Source organism: Pan paniscus, chromosome 2 (assembly GCF_029289425.2).
Source record: "Pan paniscus chromosome 2, NHGRI_mPanPan1-v2.0_pri, whole genome shotgun sequence".
NCBI classification, from domain to species: Eukaryota; Metazoa; Chordata; class Mammalia; order Primates; family Hominidae; genus Pan; species Pan paniscus.
In genome coordinates, this window is record NC_085926.1 from 150,170,061 (window position 1) to 150,189,508 (window position 19,448).

Genomic DNA, 19,448 nt, shown 5'->3' on the forward strand with positions numbered 1-19,448 from the left:
TCTCACCAATAGTATGAGGCTATAAAATTTTCACCAAGAAATGATAGGGGCAAAAGTTTATAGATCATGGTTGTTTGATTATTTTATGCTTTTATGTTACATCATCTAATTTATACATCAGTCGCTGCTCTCTGTAACTTTACATGTGATGTAGCCTGTGACTTTAAAAGATAAGCTGTTAATTGTAGAGTTGTGCTGTTGGAGACCTGTCACTTTGCTAACAAATTCCTCTCTTCATAGAGCTATTTAGAAGATATAGCAAATAAAATTATGTGATTATGTGTTTTTAGAGAAAAATTTATTTATATAAAATGGAAGTCTTTGCTTTTGGCTGCAAAAGAAAGCATCCTTATTTAGCAAATATTGATTGCAGTGCCAGTGTGCCACGTATCATGCTATACCCTTTGGAGGAAAAAGAGGTAAGATGTGCCTGTTCTCAAAGTAATTTCCAGTATAGTGATAGAAATATTCACAAATAATGGACGGGCAAAACAAAGTGGGCACAAAGAAGCCAAGAATAGGCTGTTTGTGGGCAGAGTGTGGAATTTGCCTAAAACCATTCGGTAGACAGGTTAACTCTTTAGATACTTTGTATATATTGGAGAAGAGACAAAATCAACTCATAATTTATTAAAATGATGTGATTCGATATGTAAACCATTTAGTTTTTCTGTTCAAGTATTTGGTAAATAAGTGTGATGCCAGCATAGTATCATCCTGGACTAGACAGAAGAAATTAATTTATTTCTGATGCTGGCAGTTTTGGAGAAAGGTGGGCACATACAGTTCATCTGAATCTTCCTCATGCTAAATTCTTGATTGGAAGCAGGTTAAAACACTCAGGATTGGTAACCAAGTTTCAGTGCCTACAACGTTTATGTTAACAGAAAAGAAAAATCAGTCAGAGAGAGGTGCGTTGTATTTAACATTAATGACAGAGAATTTTAAATATGCACATGATTCTCTTTTTCCTCCAGCTTTTCTTTCTGCACAGGAAATAAAGCTGTATTTTATAGGCCAGCTTCCAGACTTTGAAATGGTGAAAGTGCAACTGTGCATATTCTTCTATAAGACCCCATTCAGCTGTGACGTGTTGTTACTTGTTTCCAAGATTTAATCTGCATTCTAGGTTAGAAAATTCAGGATTTTATTGCTTATTATTATTCATTTTTATTCATAAATATTTGTTTAAAGCCCATTACATATAAAGTTTTACTATAAGATTTTAAGTGAAAATTTTAAGACAAATTAAGAATATGGTTTCTGATTTTCTGAAGTTTATGGCCTATAGAAAAAGGTCCATTCATAAGTGAAATAATAAAAGCAAAACAACAAAAGACTCGAGCTTTAGCCATTCTAATAATTATTAAAATAGCTACTTTCTTCATAGGAACTTATTATTTTACATGTGTGATCCCATAGCTCTTACACAATTCTGTGTGATTTAGGCATTGCTATCTTTCTGGCTCCCAAGTGAGAAGATTGAGGCTTGGAAAGATTAAGGTTAGGGGATTTGCTCAAGGGTCATATGATAAGGTACTACTGTGAGAGCTGAGATCTCAACCCAGGAGTTTTGCTGTTTTTCTGCTTGTTTATTTCCATCAGTATGGTATGAATTAGGCACACAAATACTCATTGCATGTAGATTTGGGACCTACTCCAAGTTAATTCTGGAAAGACTCAGTGAAGAAGATAAGATGTGGAAGAGGTTTTTTTAAAGCATTATGGTCATAAAAGAGCAGACTATGGAATGGACTTTGAAGTTTCACTAGCTTTGAAAGGAGGGGTATATCAAATGGCCTAATCTGCCTGTGTGGTTTGCTCAGTATTAGTTCTACTCACACCTAATACCCTCTGCCCCAGCACTCGCCAAGATCAGCAAAATCTACTTTTAGACTCAAAATCATTACCACCTGTGAAGTTTCTGATGTCGCTTCTGAGTGACATAGCACTCTGTCAATTGCTCTGTTGGATGGCTTTGCTGAATGGCACCTTTTAAGAAGTGCCTTGAGCCCCAAAAGAGTTTCAAATGGTCTTGTAATCTATTCAGCTGCATTATTGAAGATATTAGGGTAATTCAATTCATTTTTTCATCACTAAAACATAGAAATCTGTTGCCAACATTAAAATAGACAAACATATCATTGAAAATTTAATAGCTCTACATTCACTTGGAGATTTCCGATAAACTTTTCTCACTTTCCCCCAAATCCTTAATAATTAGAGCATGTCCATGTGTGTATGTGTGCATGTTTTTGTGTCATATCCCTATGTGTCTATATATATATTCCATAAATGATTGTGAAGTGGTACACAAGTTGTAGCTAAAAATGAAATAGAATAAATGTATGAAGCTAAGGGATCCATTCTCCAACTAATGCGTTAGTTGACAAATTTGCTCTGAAATATTGATACCATTTTGTGGTTCCCTGTATTGAATACAAGTGTGAGCTTGTGAAAATATAGTATCCACAGACCCTAAGTAGAAACAAAGTAAAGGTATTCTAATATACCTATGCAAATTTAAAGTTTTAACTTATTCATATAACAGTTTTCAGCTTGTCAGTGACCTGATATCAATGGATTTGAAAATGATTTTACCTTTAAGTACCAAGAATTCTTAGGGACATGTGTGTGTGTGTGTATTCAGATTAAAGATTCCATGCTAATATACTAATTTTTTGGCAAGAAAATTAAGCACCTGTATTTCAGTTTAATAGTACTATGGTAAATGAAATATATTAAACATGCAGATTCTGTTACATTCACCTAATATTAATTTGAAATTTTAATATTCTAGGCACTGTGCTAGATATTGAATACATAATGGTAAACATAAACAGATAGTAAACAGTTATAAAATTTAGACATCTCTCAATTTTCAAATTGGCCATTGCAGAAATAGTGACATTTTATTAGGTTTTGTTGCCACAAGATTTTCAATAATTAAAAAAAATTATTTATAGATGCCAGTAAATATTTATTTTACAGTATCTACCAATGTTAGATTTACTATGCATGAAGGAAGGATTTTATTTTCATGTAAAGAAAAATGCCATTTTATGCTTAGAATCAGTGCTTTACAATTAAACAAGAGAAATAGCATCACAAAATAATACGGGAAGAGAAAACTCATTTTGAGTAGCAGCAAAATATTGTGAGTTTAAAAGGTCAGGCCAGTACAGGAGGCTCCAGTTTTGCCACTCACTATGCAGAATGCTGTGACAGCCAGGGCTGATACAGCTGAAAATATCTGCAGCTTTGGAAGCCTTGTAAGTTTCAGAAGGTCATTTTGGCATCATGATAGGAGCACAGATTCACATGGAAGGTCAAACTGGACAGCCAGGCGGGAAGATAGGTTGCTGAACCCAGTGCTTGTAGATTTTAGAGCAATCACCAACTGCAGTAACTGAGTTTTTTAATTCAATGCAGCCATCTTTCATTGTAATGTTTATTGGGGAATGAGCTTTACTTGGTGGGGAAATTATAAATTACCTTCTCTCTTCTGAAACCTAAGTGTTGCATCTACAACTTTCCCTGGTATCAAGACAAATGTTACTTTAATTTTATTTACGTGTGATATGTACCCCATCAAGCTTACAAAAGTAAAGTGCACATCAGATAGGACTGTTGTTGTTGGTGGTGGTGGTGTTTTTAATCAATTAGAAGGCAAAGAAATGAAACAAGTACTTATGATGAAATTGAGCACTAAATTTATCTCTCAGCTTCCTGGCAACTGAAGCAGAAGCTTTAGGAAGTGAAAAAGTCCTGAGTTTATTTAATAAGATTTCTTCAGATCCCATATACTGTCTTATTCTTAGCCCTTTGGGTGTTTAGTTAAATATACTGACTCTGCCCTTGGGTGAAGTCTTGAATGGGTGAATTCCAATTACTAAAAAAGTGAAGGCTGAATTCTTTAGCCTGCCTTTAAGGCCCTTACTGATTTGGCTTCAGCCCAAAGTTCCAGGGTCATCTTCTGCCAGCCCCGTTACATACAGGTGTTCCATACAGACCAGTTCTTCCAGTGTTGATATGCAGTGCTTTCCCACATCCCTGCCATTACTGTCTAGATTTCTACAGTTTGGATTTCTACTCCTTTTTGTCTCTAACCAAATGAAACTTGTCCTTCCAGACCAACCTTCCATTTCTTATCCCTTTTGAAACTAACCTTGACCTCTGTCTTTAACTTACCAAGCTTTCTTGTTACCTCTACTGTGTACTTCTCGCTTCCTTTTTTATATATAGTTATTTGTGTGTTAGTTTTATACCTTTAATTAAACATCAAATTCTTAAAGGCTGGATCCAAGTATTCTTGCTATATCTAGGCTACATATAAAAGGTGGTCAATACACAGTTAATATAATCAATACACATATTTTATGTGTATTATATATTGTTAATGAATATATTCATTTAATAAAGTTACTGTTGAATGTATTTGAATTTCTTGAAGGAAAACATTTCTTTTCCTAGGATAGTAGGGAACAAAGAAAGAAAACCTAAAAAAAGAAGCACAATTAGAGAAACACACTCCTGTAATTTTTCTCAAAGGAAATATTTTGAGACAGCAGAACCAAGATTATAATTTTTTTAATTGTTTTGACTTTGGGTTTTCTTTTTATAAGTCAGCTTAATATTTGTGATTTCTCTGTGCCAAAAAGTAACCAATATTAATAGAGAACAGCTTTAGTACATGTAAAAGAAAAAAATCATTTATGTTATTTCAAACCCTCAGTGCTTTCTTTCTGACAGATTTTTAATGGTTTTATCAGCTGTTAATTAGGTTGGTGCAGAAGTAATTGCAGTTTTAAAAAAAGATTGCAAAAACTGAAATTACTTTTGCACCACCCTGATAAAAAATTGGCCTGACTATATTGCTTTGAAATGTTTCAGACAGTATTCTGTCTCCTTCATTGCTCTTCAAATACTGTTTTAGCAGTTTATCTAGATCAGTCTTACTGTGTGCATAGTCAGCATACATCAGTTTTATACTTTTAAAGTGGCATTGCATTTTACCTACGTGGAAGTTTTCTGCAGACATATTTTAAGCTTCTCTAAGAAAAGCTCTGAAGAAAATGTAGGCTCCTGTTGCTCGGAGGGCTGATGAATAAATTTTAAAAAATCATGCTCAAAGACCACTTCCTTGACAATTAATCTTTCAAAATCAGCTACCGAGTATCTAGAACTTCATAATCTATTCAAAATTGATTAACAATCTTAACTGAGAAGACATTTGTATCTGAAGTGTAGAATTATCTTGTCTCCAGGTATACATTATTAATGTTTAGTGTGTACCCCATGGACATAAAAGAGCAATAGCATCCGTTCTCAGCTCTGTAAAAGAGACCATCTTATCTTCTCTAGAATCAATATTCAGGGGTTTCTCCTTCACTTACACACACCTCAGTCTGAGCTAACCACAAGCAATGCAGTAGTGGTACCTCCAATAAATCCCACTCACCCCCTATCTCTCTCCCTTCTTTTGGCTTCTGTTGTATATATTAGTAGTCATTGTCATTTCTACCAAGTTTGGTATTAAATTGCTAGCATGTATCGTGAATGAAGTTTTACATTTGAAATCAGAAGAGCTGATTTGGAGTTCTGGTTCTTCCATTTATTTAGCATAGGGATTTTAATGGGTCAGTCACTTAACCATGCAAGCCTCGCCTTAATTTATTTGTTCACAAATGAGCAAAATAATATAACCAACCATCTCTTAGAGTTGTGAGGAACAAATAGTAATTAGGATGAAAATAAATTGTATGTCAACATATAAAATATTGCTATTTTTGAATAATAGAATGTATAAGTTGTTGGGAAAGTAAATTTCTGTGCTTGGCTTCTTCAGTGGAAACTTTTTTTTTTTTTTCAATTTTTTTTTTTTTTTTTTTGAGACAGGGTCTCCCTCTGTTGCCCAGGCTGGAGTGCAGTGGCATGATCTCATCTTACTGTGGCCTCCCGGGCTCAAACAATCCTCCTGCCTCAGCCTTCCAAGTAGCTTGTACTGCAGGCATGCACCACCATGCCTGGCTAATTTTTGTATTTTCTGTAGAGACGGAGGTCTCACTGTGTTGTTCAGGCTGGTCTTGAACTCTTGGGCTCAAGCAGTACTCCCGCCTTGGTCTCTCAAAGTGCTGCGATTATAGGTATGAGCCACTGTGTCCATCCTGAAACTTTTTTTTTTTAAATTAAAGAACCAAATGAACACCTTGCAGATTTTATGTATAAGCCAGAAAGAAAGCTCAGTACATGTATAGAATGTAGCACAAGCCAACTTTTCAAAAATTAATCTTTTTAAGGGGCATTATGTAATGAAGGAGCATACATTTTTAGTTTTATCCAGGATAAAAGAGGTTCTTTTTCCCCCATTAACTTTAACACAGAGGTTTTACTTTAATTTAAATTCCAAGGACTAGGTTTTTGTTGTATATGAAGAAAACGATTTGACTAAATCCAATGTAAATGTTTTTCCTTATTCTTTGGGGGCACACACATACACACATTAATCCTTATTTTATATTTTATTTATAATATAAATATTTAATTATATTTTATTTATAATATAAATATTTATATTTTATTTATAATATAAATATATTTTATTTATAATATAAATATTTATATTTTATTTATAATATAAATATTTAATTATATTTTATAGGTTGAATAGGTTCCTTGTTTATCTTTTTTGCAAAATTTATTGTTATAAATTGTTCTTATTATAAGCAATAAATAAGGAACCTAAATATCACAATCTGTAAAGCATTTTATTTGTGTGTGATTTTATATGATAGTTCATTAGACATTAGATAGGAAAGTACAGAAAGTTTTGAGATTGCTACATGATTGCTCTTTTAATTTGTCCAATGTATTCCTTTAAATGTTGTGAGGGATTTTTTTTACCAGTGAAGTAGCTTTTGCATGCTAAGTTGTAGTGAACTGCTGGGCAGAACTAAAACATAAATGGTTTGAGGCATGATTAATAGTTGTATATGGTGGCCGGGCGTGGTGGCTCATGCCTGTAATCCCAGCACTTTGGGAGGCCGAGGCGGGTGGCTCACGAGGTCAGGAGATTGAGACCATCCTGGCTAACATGGTGAAACCCCGTCTCTACTGAAAATACAAAAAGTAGCCGGGTGTGGTGGTGGGTGCCTGTAGTCCCAGCTACTCAGGAGGCTGAGGCAGGAGAATGGCATGAACCCAGGTGGAGCTTGCAGTGAGCCGAGATCGCACCACTGCACTCCAGCGTGGGTGACAGTGTGAGACTCCGTCTCAAAAAAAAAAAAAAAAAAGGTTGTATATGGTGTAGTATCTTAGAGTGATGTGCAGTGGCATGCATGATTTAAAATAATATTAATAATCATAACAGAGCTTTTTTGTAACATTTTATAAGCATACTAGCTTGCTGAAGTAGTCGATGGAATATAATCAAAGATTGTGTCACCAAATCTTTAAACAGGACATTTTATCAGAGAAGATACTCTGGTTTCTTAGGTAAAGTTATAGGGTAGAAACACAGTAAGCAGTCTCTGGTAAGAATAATATTTTAGCCTTGATTGATTATGGTTGCCAAAATTTAATGGAATCAAAAATAACCTGGGAAAACATAGATTCCTGGTTTCTATCCTCAGTAGGTCTAGGGTAGGTCCCAGGAACGGTATATATTTTTAACAGTTACCCACAAGTCACTGATTCAGATAATCCAATAATCTTTCTGGAGCATCAGTATCCCAGAGAAACAAATGTTGCTGTTAATAAACAATTTGCAGTTATTTCAGTTTATTAGCTAGCTACGATTGCATTCTGATTTGCTGTGGAAAGCTGGTCATTACTTTTTAAGAGCATATGATGCTGATGGAAACATGCAGAGCTTTAATCGCTGTCTCATTAAAAGGATGTAGTTTATTCTTTGTGTTTCCTTATTTGTTACAGCTTTTCCAGAATGCACAGAACCTTATGTGCAATTAAAATAATTAAGAAAAAGATATTGTTTTCTATTTAGCAAAGGAACTAAATCTCATGCTCCCTTATAGTTTCTGTTCAATATGCATTCTCTTTTGAAAGTACAAATTTGTAATAATACAATTTTTGATCTCATCTCCCAAGAAGCCTAACTTTATTTATACTCTGACTACACGGTAAAATCACATTGTCAAAATAAAAGCGTTGGTAATGCTCACATTCTGTCAACCAACCATATTTGAAGTCTTTTAAAAATTCACTTTCAGGTACTTTATTCTGTAGACTGTTATTTAATAACTAAGAAAGAGAGTTTGAGGAGGACAAAGTGAGGGCGGAATGTTTTTATTTTCCAAGAGGACATACATGCAAAGGCATAATCATATAAGAGTATATACCTATCTTGGTTATTTTAATTAGAAGTGCATGCTGCTTCAGGGAGACTCCCCACTCCTGACTCAGGAATGACTGCAAGTGGAACCCCCGCCTCAGGGAAAATTACTACATGGGAAAATATGCTTGGGCCTACATGAGTTTTCCAGAGTTCTCTTGTGCCTTAGCTAGTTTGATAATGCTTTGCATTATGTATAGCAGTTGTCAGAAACCATTTCCTTTAATCAGTTAGCATCCAAAAAAGGAAGGGGTAGCAGATATTTTCTGACATTTGTAGATATAATGTATTAAAAAAAGCATCACCTTACTCTTATGACATAGTGTTGTCAGAGATTTCCCGAATACAACATGCCCTGCAGATTCTTAAAACTACACATTTTCCTTTTGTTAATAAGAAAATAACAGTAAAGTATTTATTGTCTATTTTGATACCCTGTCAACCCAAACATTTATTCCGAATTCCAGCCTCTGTTTCTTTGTAAATAATTACAAAATGCAAATACTATGATTGTTTTAGGAATGAAATGCCATGTTTTGATGCAACAGGAGTTGAAAAACTGATTTTACAAATGTTTCCATTGATTAGCTGCTATATGAGGGCTAACAGTTGAAAATATTTTGGAAACATACAAAAACAGGCTTTCATTTCTATTTATAGAAAAACAGATATACTTTTTTTGCATGTTCCCACAAGAGAAATTTACAGTGTAGATAAAGTACAGCATAGGCTTAACAAATATAGAAAAATATGTTATTGACTCTTGGTGGAAGTACATATTGGTAAAGGTTTTCTTAAAGTTTTTTATTCTAGTTCAAAGTTAATACATATATGAATACACTTCATGTTCTAAGGATTTATATTATTAAAATCACTCATAAGCATAGCTTTTTATATGCAATTTCAGCATTGATTAAAAGAGTGAAAAATGGGCATTAACTTAGTTGACTACTGATAACAAAATGGACATATAGTGGAGTAATATATAATTGTTAAAAAGTAATTATATTGATCTGTTTCTATTGACATAGAAAGATCATTAATATATTTTATATTGTGGAATATTAACATAATTTGTTGTTTAATCTCTGGACCTAGTTAGATATGTGAATTATGTGAAACCTTCTTCAAAGGATATTTAAGTTACATTGAAGTGAAAATAGGAGTCGTCAATGCATGTCTTTGTTTTGTGGCGTATCTTAGTCTTTTAAACCAGGGAAAAACAACTGGGTCTTGAGTCACTGTTAGTCAGTGAAAACATTATTCTTGTTTGTGAACATATGTGAATTTGTTATTTTTTTGAAAAAAAGTCAAGTTAAACTGATATATCTTGTTATGAAGAATATATATTATTATGAGGAATATATTCAGTTAACATTGGTATATTTTTTAAAAGTATGTTTGAGATTATTTGTTAAAAAGTAATCCTTAAGGTCAGTTGTATAAGTCAATAGAAATATCCATAGGATTGTAATGTTAAAGTGTGTAGCACCTATGTGGCTTGAGTATTTGTAAGTTTGGAATAAGAAATATGTTAGTGAAATAATAGGGACTTTTACTGATTATATGGAATGGAGGAAATATTTGTGTATTACGTTGTGTCATGAGAAGTTCACTAATTTGTTTTTTTAGGATACATTCGAGCAATTCCATACTCATTCGTAATTGGTTTTAGTCATCGTATTCTGAAAAATAATTATTTTGGTCTTTTTATTTAATTATAGGCATAGATTTTTCTATACTTTTTTTCATAATGATTAATAATTAAATCACATATTTTGGGCCATATTCAATATAAATAAGCTAATACAATTTTCCTGATTGAGGTTATCACACCAGGTTTAAAATCAGACATTTGGAAATTCAAATTCTATTTGTTAAGATAAAGCTTCTGTGGTCAGATTTAGTGGGTAGTACTGAGGGCAATTATCACATTAAATTTTTAGAAATTCTGAACAGTGTGGCAACTATTAAGTTTGATCCTAATGAGATATGCTTTATATTTTGGGCAGGTTTTTTTTTTAAATTGTATCTGTCATTTTTTTCACATGTTGATTTTGTAATTTATCCTACTTGAGTCTGCTAAAATAGGAAAAAAATATAGGTTAATTATGGAGAAGATCTTATAACTATTGGTTGTGAGAATGATTTCTGTGTGAGAGGGAAAGTTGGAATAGAGGGGCAAAGAGGTACAAAATGCAGCAGATTTCACCAATGTATGAGGTGTTGTGGAAATATTTTCTTAGTTCTGTGATCAATTAACTTCATACTTATTTTTGTGTTGTGCAATAATGTCATTAGGGATGCACAGATGAATTTGCTACCATTATTTAAGCAGTGAGCATCATATTTTAAATGTTTTAGGCAGAGGTGCCACCAACCTCAGCAAGAAGCTTGGTGATGTTCAGAAGATATAGAGGTTAAATATGAAAACTATGATTTTGGCCCTTAGTTACTGTGTCAAATAAAATAATACTCATTTAAGTAAGCTTTAGGATCAAAGTCTATAATCAGGACATTGTAACGGGAATAACAGCATTACTGTGTATTGCATTTCATTTAGCGTTCACATTTTTGTTGTGTTAGTTCTACATTGACAGATTCGGGTTGGGTCACTGTACCATTCTTCCTGAAAATTGCCAAGATGATGAGATTTGATTTTTCTACCATTTAGCTCTTGAGCACATAACAGCATTTTAACTTTTGCTGTAGTCTGTGTTCTGATTCCCTATTTACTATTTTGAAATATTAAATGATATGGACAGATCAGATATGTCTACCTGAGGCTAACAAGATGATGTCTTAGTGTAATATATAGGTAAATAAAACACTAATTAGGAGTAGTGCTTTCTCTTGTAGAACAATTAAGTAGCATTCACAGTTTTATCTCATTATACCTTCTTGTAGAAGGAAATGTTAAAATACTTCCTCTTTGAATAGCATCAGAAAAAATGCAGTGTTTCTTTTGCTGGAATTGAAGACTGGTTCTGTCAGAATTTCACAGATAATTATTTAAATATTTTAAATTTGCAAAGCCACATAAATCTGTTTCGAATATTCTGTGGCTCAAAATATCTTTCTTCAACTTCATAATCAAGGAGGTATTTAAATATGTTGCTATTTTAACTTCATCGCCTCATGTTCTCTTTCCAATGAGTGACGTTTGATGCTGGTTTCATTCACTTATAAAGGTGACATCCCCAATATACTAAACCATATAGCTTAAGCATTGTGATTTGTCGAAAATACAAACTAATCTGATATACTAAGAAAAATCTTCAGTCATACCACAAATATTAATTGTTCGTTTCCTCTGGGCCAGGCATTGTTTTGGTGATCTGTTTCTATTAATGGAGAACTAGCATAACCACTGCCTTCTCTCATGGAGCTTACATTTTTGTGGCAAAGGCAAATGATAAGCAGATAGCGAGATAAGCGTGTAATATTACTCTGCTTTCTTCACAGTACTATGTAGTATTAGATGGCGTTTTTTTGTTTGTTTTGTTTTTTAGACGAGGTCTCACTCTGTTACCTAGGCTAGAGTGTAGTGGCTTAGTCATAGCTTACTGCAGTCTTGAACTCCTGGGCTCAAGCAGTACTCCCATTTCAGCCTCCCAAGTTGCTGGGACCACAAGCACATGCCATCATGTGTGGCTAATTTTTAAAAATTTGTTTTCTGTAGAGATGGGGTCTCACTGTGTTGCTCAGGCTGGAAGTGTAATGTTATGTACTTCTCTCAAAACGAGTCTGGACTGCTGTTGGGAGGAACAGAAGGTTGGGTGCTTTGGATGGTGGCCTGAAAATCTTCTAAGAAGATAACTTTGCAGTAGGGACTTGGACGAAGGCCTATTGGGGTATAGAGCTAGTATGCAAAGTGCAGTGATTCATTGTGATAATTATCTTCTAGTGAGCTTAAACCTTTTACATTTTTAAAAATTTTGCCTGATACAGGAATTAATTCAAAATTCACTTTTAAATCATTGTCTGTATAGAAGCTTTATGTTCTGTTTTGTCCTAAATATAAATACTTAAGGATCAACAATCATTTTCTAATTGGAATACAGTTTAGTTGCCTCTGGAATTCTAATCTTTGGCAGTAGTGTGTCACCTAACCGACACTCCTTCATTATCCTTCCTACAGTAGACCACTAGGTGATTTAGGGAACCAAACTGTTGAATGGATCAGAATTCTAAAAGACTGCTTCGACAGAGCTTAGATTACTTATTTGAGTTAGTAAACACAATCTTCCTTTCTTGGCAGCAGCTAGTCTGAAATGTGGCAGACCAGCAGGCCACATTGGCAGTCTCTATGCCATTCCAGAGGATGTGTGATTGAAAGTTATCTTTTTCTTTGCAGTATTGCTAAAACTTAGTCATTTACATATCTCCTTCATGATTTTCATTTATGTGTAGTCTCTTAGGTATATTTGTGTGTATATGTATCTATTCTTTAAATCTTTTTTAAAAACTTATTTAATTAATACTTTTTTTTTTTCAGACAGGGTCTTACTCTGTTGCCCAGGTTGGAGTGCAGTGGTGTGATCATGGCTTACTGCAGCCTTGACATCCTGTGCTCAAGCAATCCTCCTGCCTCAGCCTCCTGAGTAATTGGGACTACAGGCATTTGTCACCCTGCCTGGCTAATTTTTGTATTTTTTGTAGATATAGGGTCCTACTATGTTGTTCAGGCTGGTCTCGAACACCTGGCCTCAAGCAATCCTCCACTTCAGCCTCCCAAAGTGTTGGATTACAGGCGTGAGCCACGGTGCCCGGCCCTTTAAATTTGTAAATTAAACTTTAATTTCTTCCTAAGTTATAATATTGATGTAATCACAGACCGGACACACTAGTTTTAGCATTCTAATCCATCTGTTAAAATTATGTTGTTTGTGCATCACCTGAAATTGCCATGGGTACTGCTGGTAGTGTGCTTACCCCTCACTGAGAAATACTTACCTCTGCTTTTTGCTATGTGGAGTTGAATAGTGCTGAAGGCTGCATTAACTCATTCAGATGACAGTTCTTCCCATATAATGTATAACATCTTTGTTACTCTACTTAGCACCTTAGTGAATACAGAGATGGCTGTACAGCCTCCAGAAATGCTAAGTTGGTTGGTTGTATATGGAAATCTCTGTTAATATTTGGGACAAACCCTGGGAATAATTGTGTGAGCAAACTTAGTTTACTAAAGAACTGCATTGCTAATTATGGACTTGTTGACACCAGTGAGCCAGGGGAAGAAGTTGTGGTTTTGGGCAAGGGGTTCTTACTTATCAACTCCAAACTTACAGGGTGAAGTTAGCCATCTCTTTCAGTTAGATTGAAACTGTCTTAATAAACGACCTCAAAAAATTACTTAGTTAACTTCCTCAGTATATAACTTATATCAACATTAAAAGCATATTAAATAAAATTCTTCAAAATTACCAGCTAACTACTCTGGGATATAACTGGACTGATTGCCTATATTTGCTTTAGAAGAACTTTTGCAATGATTAGTAAACATATGTGAGCAAGAAATTTAACCTTGCTCATGGAGGCCATCCAGTTCTCCAAAAGAGAATTTCATTTTCATACCTTGTAAGCATCTCTTTATCTTCTATAGCAGTAGGTATGTGACTCTTAAATAGGCATTCATATGAAGCCATATATATATATATATGTAATTTTTAAGAATAATTGTTGAAAGAATAAGAATAATTTCATTCTTCTTTATCCTTTTCTCGGTTTTTATTATCTCTGTCATTTCAAATTTTATTTCTTTCCTTTTTATTTTCTCCCTTATATTTATCTTAAAGTAGAATATATACATGATTTCTGATATCATTCAAAAAGAAATTGGTTCTTGTGGCAGAATATTAGTGTTGTAGATGATGTCAGATAAAGCAAGAAACTATAGCGTTTGGAATGTGATCAGTAGGTTAAAGAGGGACAGCTGTTAGCTATTATTCAGATTTTTAAGTTTGATTCTTTTTTTTTTTTTTTTTTTTGAGGCAGAGTCTCGCTCTGTCACCCAGGCTGGAGTGCAGTGGTGTGATCTCGGCTCACTGCAAGCTCTGCCTCCCAGGTTCACGCCATTCTCCTGCCTCACCCTCCCGAGTAGCTGGGACTACAGGTGCCCGCCACTATGCCCAGCTAATTTTTTGTATTTTTTAGTAGAGATGGGGTTTCACCGTGTTAGCCAGGATGATCTTGATCTCCTGACCTCGTGATCTGCCTGCCTCGGCCTCCCAAAGTGCTGGGATTACAGGCGTGAGCCACCGTGCCCGGCCTTAAGTTTGATTCTTACAATATTTTTGTTGTTCAGAGAAGTTTATTATAATGTATTGAAATATAGGTCAGATATTTACCTCAGAAGCAATGTACCCATTAGTAGAAATCTTTCCTTTAATAATTATTTACAGACAAAATTTATTTTAGGCCAAATATGTTTGCAAGAATTCTCATAATCTGGACATTACCCACATATCTTTAAACATTATATCTATCTATAGAACAAAACCCCATTACTTAGTTAATGTTTTGTGAATTCAGTATTGATCCAAATTCTATAAAATCTTAATTTACCAAAAGAGATTTCTATTTTTTGAAATTCTTTTTTTTAATATAGAGAAGGAATATAAAACAATAATCTGATATCAGCAGTTTAGTGAAATTGATCTATAGGATATAATTTGAGTTTGTTACCCACAGTGCCCTATATCAAGGGCAGGCACATACATTATCAGGTCTAGCTAGACTAATGCATAATGGCCAGTATCTATTTTAATTGTTCAGTGTCTATGCCTGAACTAATTATTAATACTTTGATTATCATCCTTGTCTATGTCCTTTACAATTAAATGGTACAAATCTATGTTGATAATGCTTTCAATAGCACTTTTGAAGTAAATAGAATTTCTCTGCTACAGAAAATAAATATAATCAGAACACTGATTTGCAAGCATTTTAGTAATCAAAGTATATTTTGTACTTGAGGGATTGTCTGTAACCTGGCAAAAAGGAAAAATAATCAACTCTAGAAATTAATTTTTAGTTGTATTTAGATATGACTACCAAGCAATGCAGATATTTCTTGGGGTACCAGTCTTCTTACATATATTGTCTGGGTGCCATAGATCATGATATTAAATAATCTATTTCATCAGTGTTGGGACCACATCCTCCCATACATGTTTATTTCTGTAAGTATGAATGAAGTTTACTCATTTATCAAACATTTTTTAAAAAGATCTGTTATGTTCCAAGAACTGTGTGATGGAAGACACTGGACCTACACCCTGTTGTCAGGGCATATATAACATTGAGGGGGAGAGGTACGAAGAGCTACAAAGTACCAGAAACATTCTGAGATGGAATAATGTTTAGCATAGTTGACCCAGTCCTATAGAGAAGGTGATTTTTGAACAGCAATTTAAACAAGGAGAAGGAATTTGCCAAGTTGCAGGGGTGAGGAAGTGTGTGTCAAACCAAACAGGGAGTTAGCATGTAACAAGTCCCAGGAGCTCATACATGTCTTGGCACCTGCCAAGAACCCTCAGCAACTCCTCTCCAGGGGAGATACAAGAGGTACAGCACTGAGAGAAGCAACAAGATAAAATGTATCAGTTTGTTAAAAGGGAAAGGTTCAAGAAAGAGGGAGTTGTAAATCATGTTACAGGTCAAGTAAAGGCAAGAACAAAACATAGTCTTTGGACTTGGCTTTCCTGACAGCATTGATGACCTTTGCTGAGCAGTAAAGTAATGGATGTGAAAGTCAGACTGATAAGGATTCAGAAGTGAATGGGAAAGGAAGAAGCAGAAAAACAGCACGGTAGATGACTCTTTAGATATTTGCTTGGGAAGGATGGATTAAGTGCATTAGGGAGAGGAGGATGCTAGCCAGGGCAGGGTCCTCTTCCTCCTGCCATGTCACCATCTGCATGTTGGAGTTTCTTCAGCACATTTGGAAGCTAAGAGAAGGAACTGCTGAAAGACAGGGCGTGCATGTATAGAGGAGGCAGAAAAAGAACTAGGTCTTGAGAATGAATGAGTCAAGGTGGAGGCTTGTGGAAGCTTAACTGTGGGCAGGAGGAGGGAGAACTGGGAGACCAAGAAAGATACAGAAAGATAGGTTAAAGACTCGTGGGTAGGAAGGTAAGAAAAAGTTCATGCTTAAGGGCTACTGTTATGGCTATGAAATATTCGTGACACATAATATTGTTATCCACTATTGCTAATGAACATGGAGAAAGAGTAATGAAGTTTTAAAAAAAAGCTGCCGTGTGCAATGAGATAGGGAGCTGTCCAAGGACAGGGCTAGATTGTGAGGCAGTGAAAGGGCCTATGTGACCCTGGAACATAATAATTTATAGAGGCAATGATTGTGTGTGTGTGTGTGTGTGTGTGTGTGTGTTTTCAAATGTATGTTTCAGTGTGTTCATGTGTTGTATTCATATATGTGTTCATGTGGGTGTGTTTGTATATTTTGTACCCTAGAAGTAATCCAAATCCTGATGCAGCAATTGATAATTTAGTTTACCAATATTTTTGGAACTCCATCTATTTTGCATCATTATGCTAAGCCATGGGGTTACTGAGATGAATAATATATTTTTTCTGTCCTTAAAAACATATGGTCTAGTGGGTCAGATATATAAGGAAATAAAACACTGTATAGGGCATAGGTGCAGAGATAATTCAGAGAAGGCAGTATTACGATATGGATGGATAGAGATGGGGATAATGACATCTTGGTAGCTTTTTGGAGGAAGTACCATCTTAGCTGGCTTTAGAGGAAGAGAATAGTTACATGTGAGGCACTTGAAGATTCTGAAGAGAAGGAGTAAAGACATTGTTGACCATGCAGGTGGTCCATTCTCAAGGCATGAAATCATTGAGTAATTCTTAATGCAGAACAAAGTTTCAGGAAGATAGACACAGCTTACAGTTTATGCAGTTTATGACTGTACCTTTTTTTTTTTTTTTTTTTTTAATAGAAACTGGCATTAAGACCTAGGAACTTTTTTGAAAACCAAAATATTTCTTGAACACTGGGGATGAGGTTTTTTTTTTTTTTTTTTTGATGGAGTCTCACACTGTCTTCTGGCCTGGAGTGCAGTGGCGCAATCTCGGCTCACTGCAACATCCACCTCCCAGGTTCTAAGTGATTCCAGGAGAATCACCCAGCCTCCCAAGGAGCTGGGATTACAGGTGCCTGCCACTGTGCCCGGCTAATTTTTTGTATTTTAGTATTTTTAGAGACAGGGTTTTGCCATGTTGACCAGGTTGGTCTCGAACACCTGACCTCGTGATCTGCCTGCTTCGGCCTCCCAAAGTGCTGGGATTACAGGTATGAGCCACTGTGCCCAGCCATGGGTTTTTAAAATTTTTTTTTAGACAGAGTCATGCTCTGTCACCCAAGCTGGAGTGCAGTGGTGCAATCTCAGCTCACTGCAGCTTCCGCCTCCCGGGTTCAAGTGATTCTTCTGCCTCAGCCTCCTGAGTAGCTGGGATTATAGGTGCCACCACCACGCCCAGCTAATTTTTGTATTTTTAATAGATATGGGGTTTTACCATGTTGGCCAGGCTGGTCTTGAACTCCTGACCTTGTGATCCACCCACCTCAGCCTCCCAAAGTGCGGGGATTACAGGCGTGATCCACCAAGCTTGATTGATTTTTTAAATCTCTATCAAAAGTTGTAGTCTTACTGTAGTATTTTCCAAATAGTTTTGGAAAGTAGTTTTTTAAACGAAATTTAGTGTTAAAATGGCAATATTAATCTTAAACAATTTAAGTTCTAGATGTTCGTGTTTTTTAACATACGTATGTATTTATATCCTATACTCTAATTTCCAAAAATTATAAATATACCATATGCCAATAGAGCAATTTTGGCTCATGAAGAAGTATCATCAAATACTAGTTATCATACTGTGTCATTGCCTCTTTAAAATGTGAAAATTTTACTTTTTAAAGCCTTGTTTTCCTCATTGGCAACATTCAAACAAAAAAAAAAAAGAAGAAAAATCCTGATAGAAAAAGTAAGTTGTTAAAAGTAAAAATGCCCTGCTCTAAGTAGTCTTGTGGTGCTGAGTTAACTGATCATCAGGCAACAGGGGATCCCTCATCCCCCACCCTCCAGCTTTGTTTGGAATTGTACTTCTGAAGTGCATCACGCTGCTCAAATCAAATTGCTCACTTAATATTTAATGTTTCTGCGATGGAATCACTTTCTCCCTTGAGGTTGACTTCAGATTTACCAGACACACTGACAACACTGCACTCCTTATTTTCCCCACATGACCTCAGCTTCTGCTTTAAAAATGTACGAATAAAGGATGCTTTTGTTCATATCTTGCCTGCCTGTGATATATTGACAAAGTGTCTGCGGGCTCAATGGAATAGTTTTACAGTATGAGTGCTGTTTTCAGTGGAGGGGCAGGACTTGGGCTTTAGAAGGAAGTGAATTGGATAGGTCAGGAGAATGTACCATTTGTAAACACCCCTTTCCTTTTTTATTCACGTGTCAGGACAGCAGGAGCAGGCTGTTCAGTGCCCGTCCCTGCGCAGAGCCGGAGGGAAAGCAGCTTGGAAGTCAGCTGCAATTTTTAAACCTTGCTTTTTATTCCCTGGTAATGATCTTCAAGTGCTTAGACTTGTCTGAGAAGCTGTTTTGAAACTAACATGGTTTAGTCCACTAACTGCATGTTGGGTAAATTCAAAACCCACATGCTCGTCCTCTTGCAGTGGAATAAGTCACATCTGATGGACATTTTCTGTGCTTATAGCATAGTAATGAACGTCTGACAGGCGCGACCTTTCATAAGACAACCCACACTATTGGCTTTCTGCCCAGAATATTGCTGCAACACTATCTGTGATTGGTTATCTCTCTATCATGCATTGCTTCAGAAGGGGAAACGGCCCCTTTTTTTAATAAATCTACGATGGCTGGCTGCAATATGCCTCACTGTAAGTATTTTGTGTGTGTATGTGTGGGAGAGAGAGAGAGGCTGACTTGAATATTACTTAGTCTGGTATCACATGGCAAGGCTGTGATACTGTAGGACATCAGTGAAGTGCTGCTTAGTAAATCTTAACCTATCTCTTTTT

At 35.4% G+C, this 19,448-nt stretch overlaps 1 protein-coding gene across 28 annotated transcripts in view; it reads left to right on the top strand.

Annotated features, from left to right (window-relative positions):
- MBNL1 (muscleblind like splicing regulator 1) overlaps nt 1–19,448 on the top strand; it is a 199,804-nt gene that overhangs the window by 11,734 nt on the left and 168,622 nt on the right. For 2 of the 28 annotated variants that reach the window (XM_034957615.3, XM_034957623.3), the window contains exon 1: nt 11,696–19,307. The exons of 22 other annotated variants lie outside the window; for them this stretch is intronic. The gene's annotated coding sequence lies outside the window, so the exon portion shown is untranslated. Of the gene's footprint in view, nt 1–11,695; nt 19,308–19,448 lie in introns of those variants that run through there. 4 more of the 28 variants (XM_008951856.6, XM_057301950.2, XM_034957619.3 and 1 more) reach the window with 4 other exon arrangements.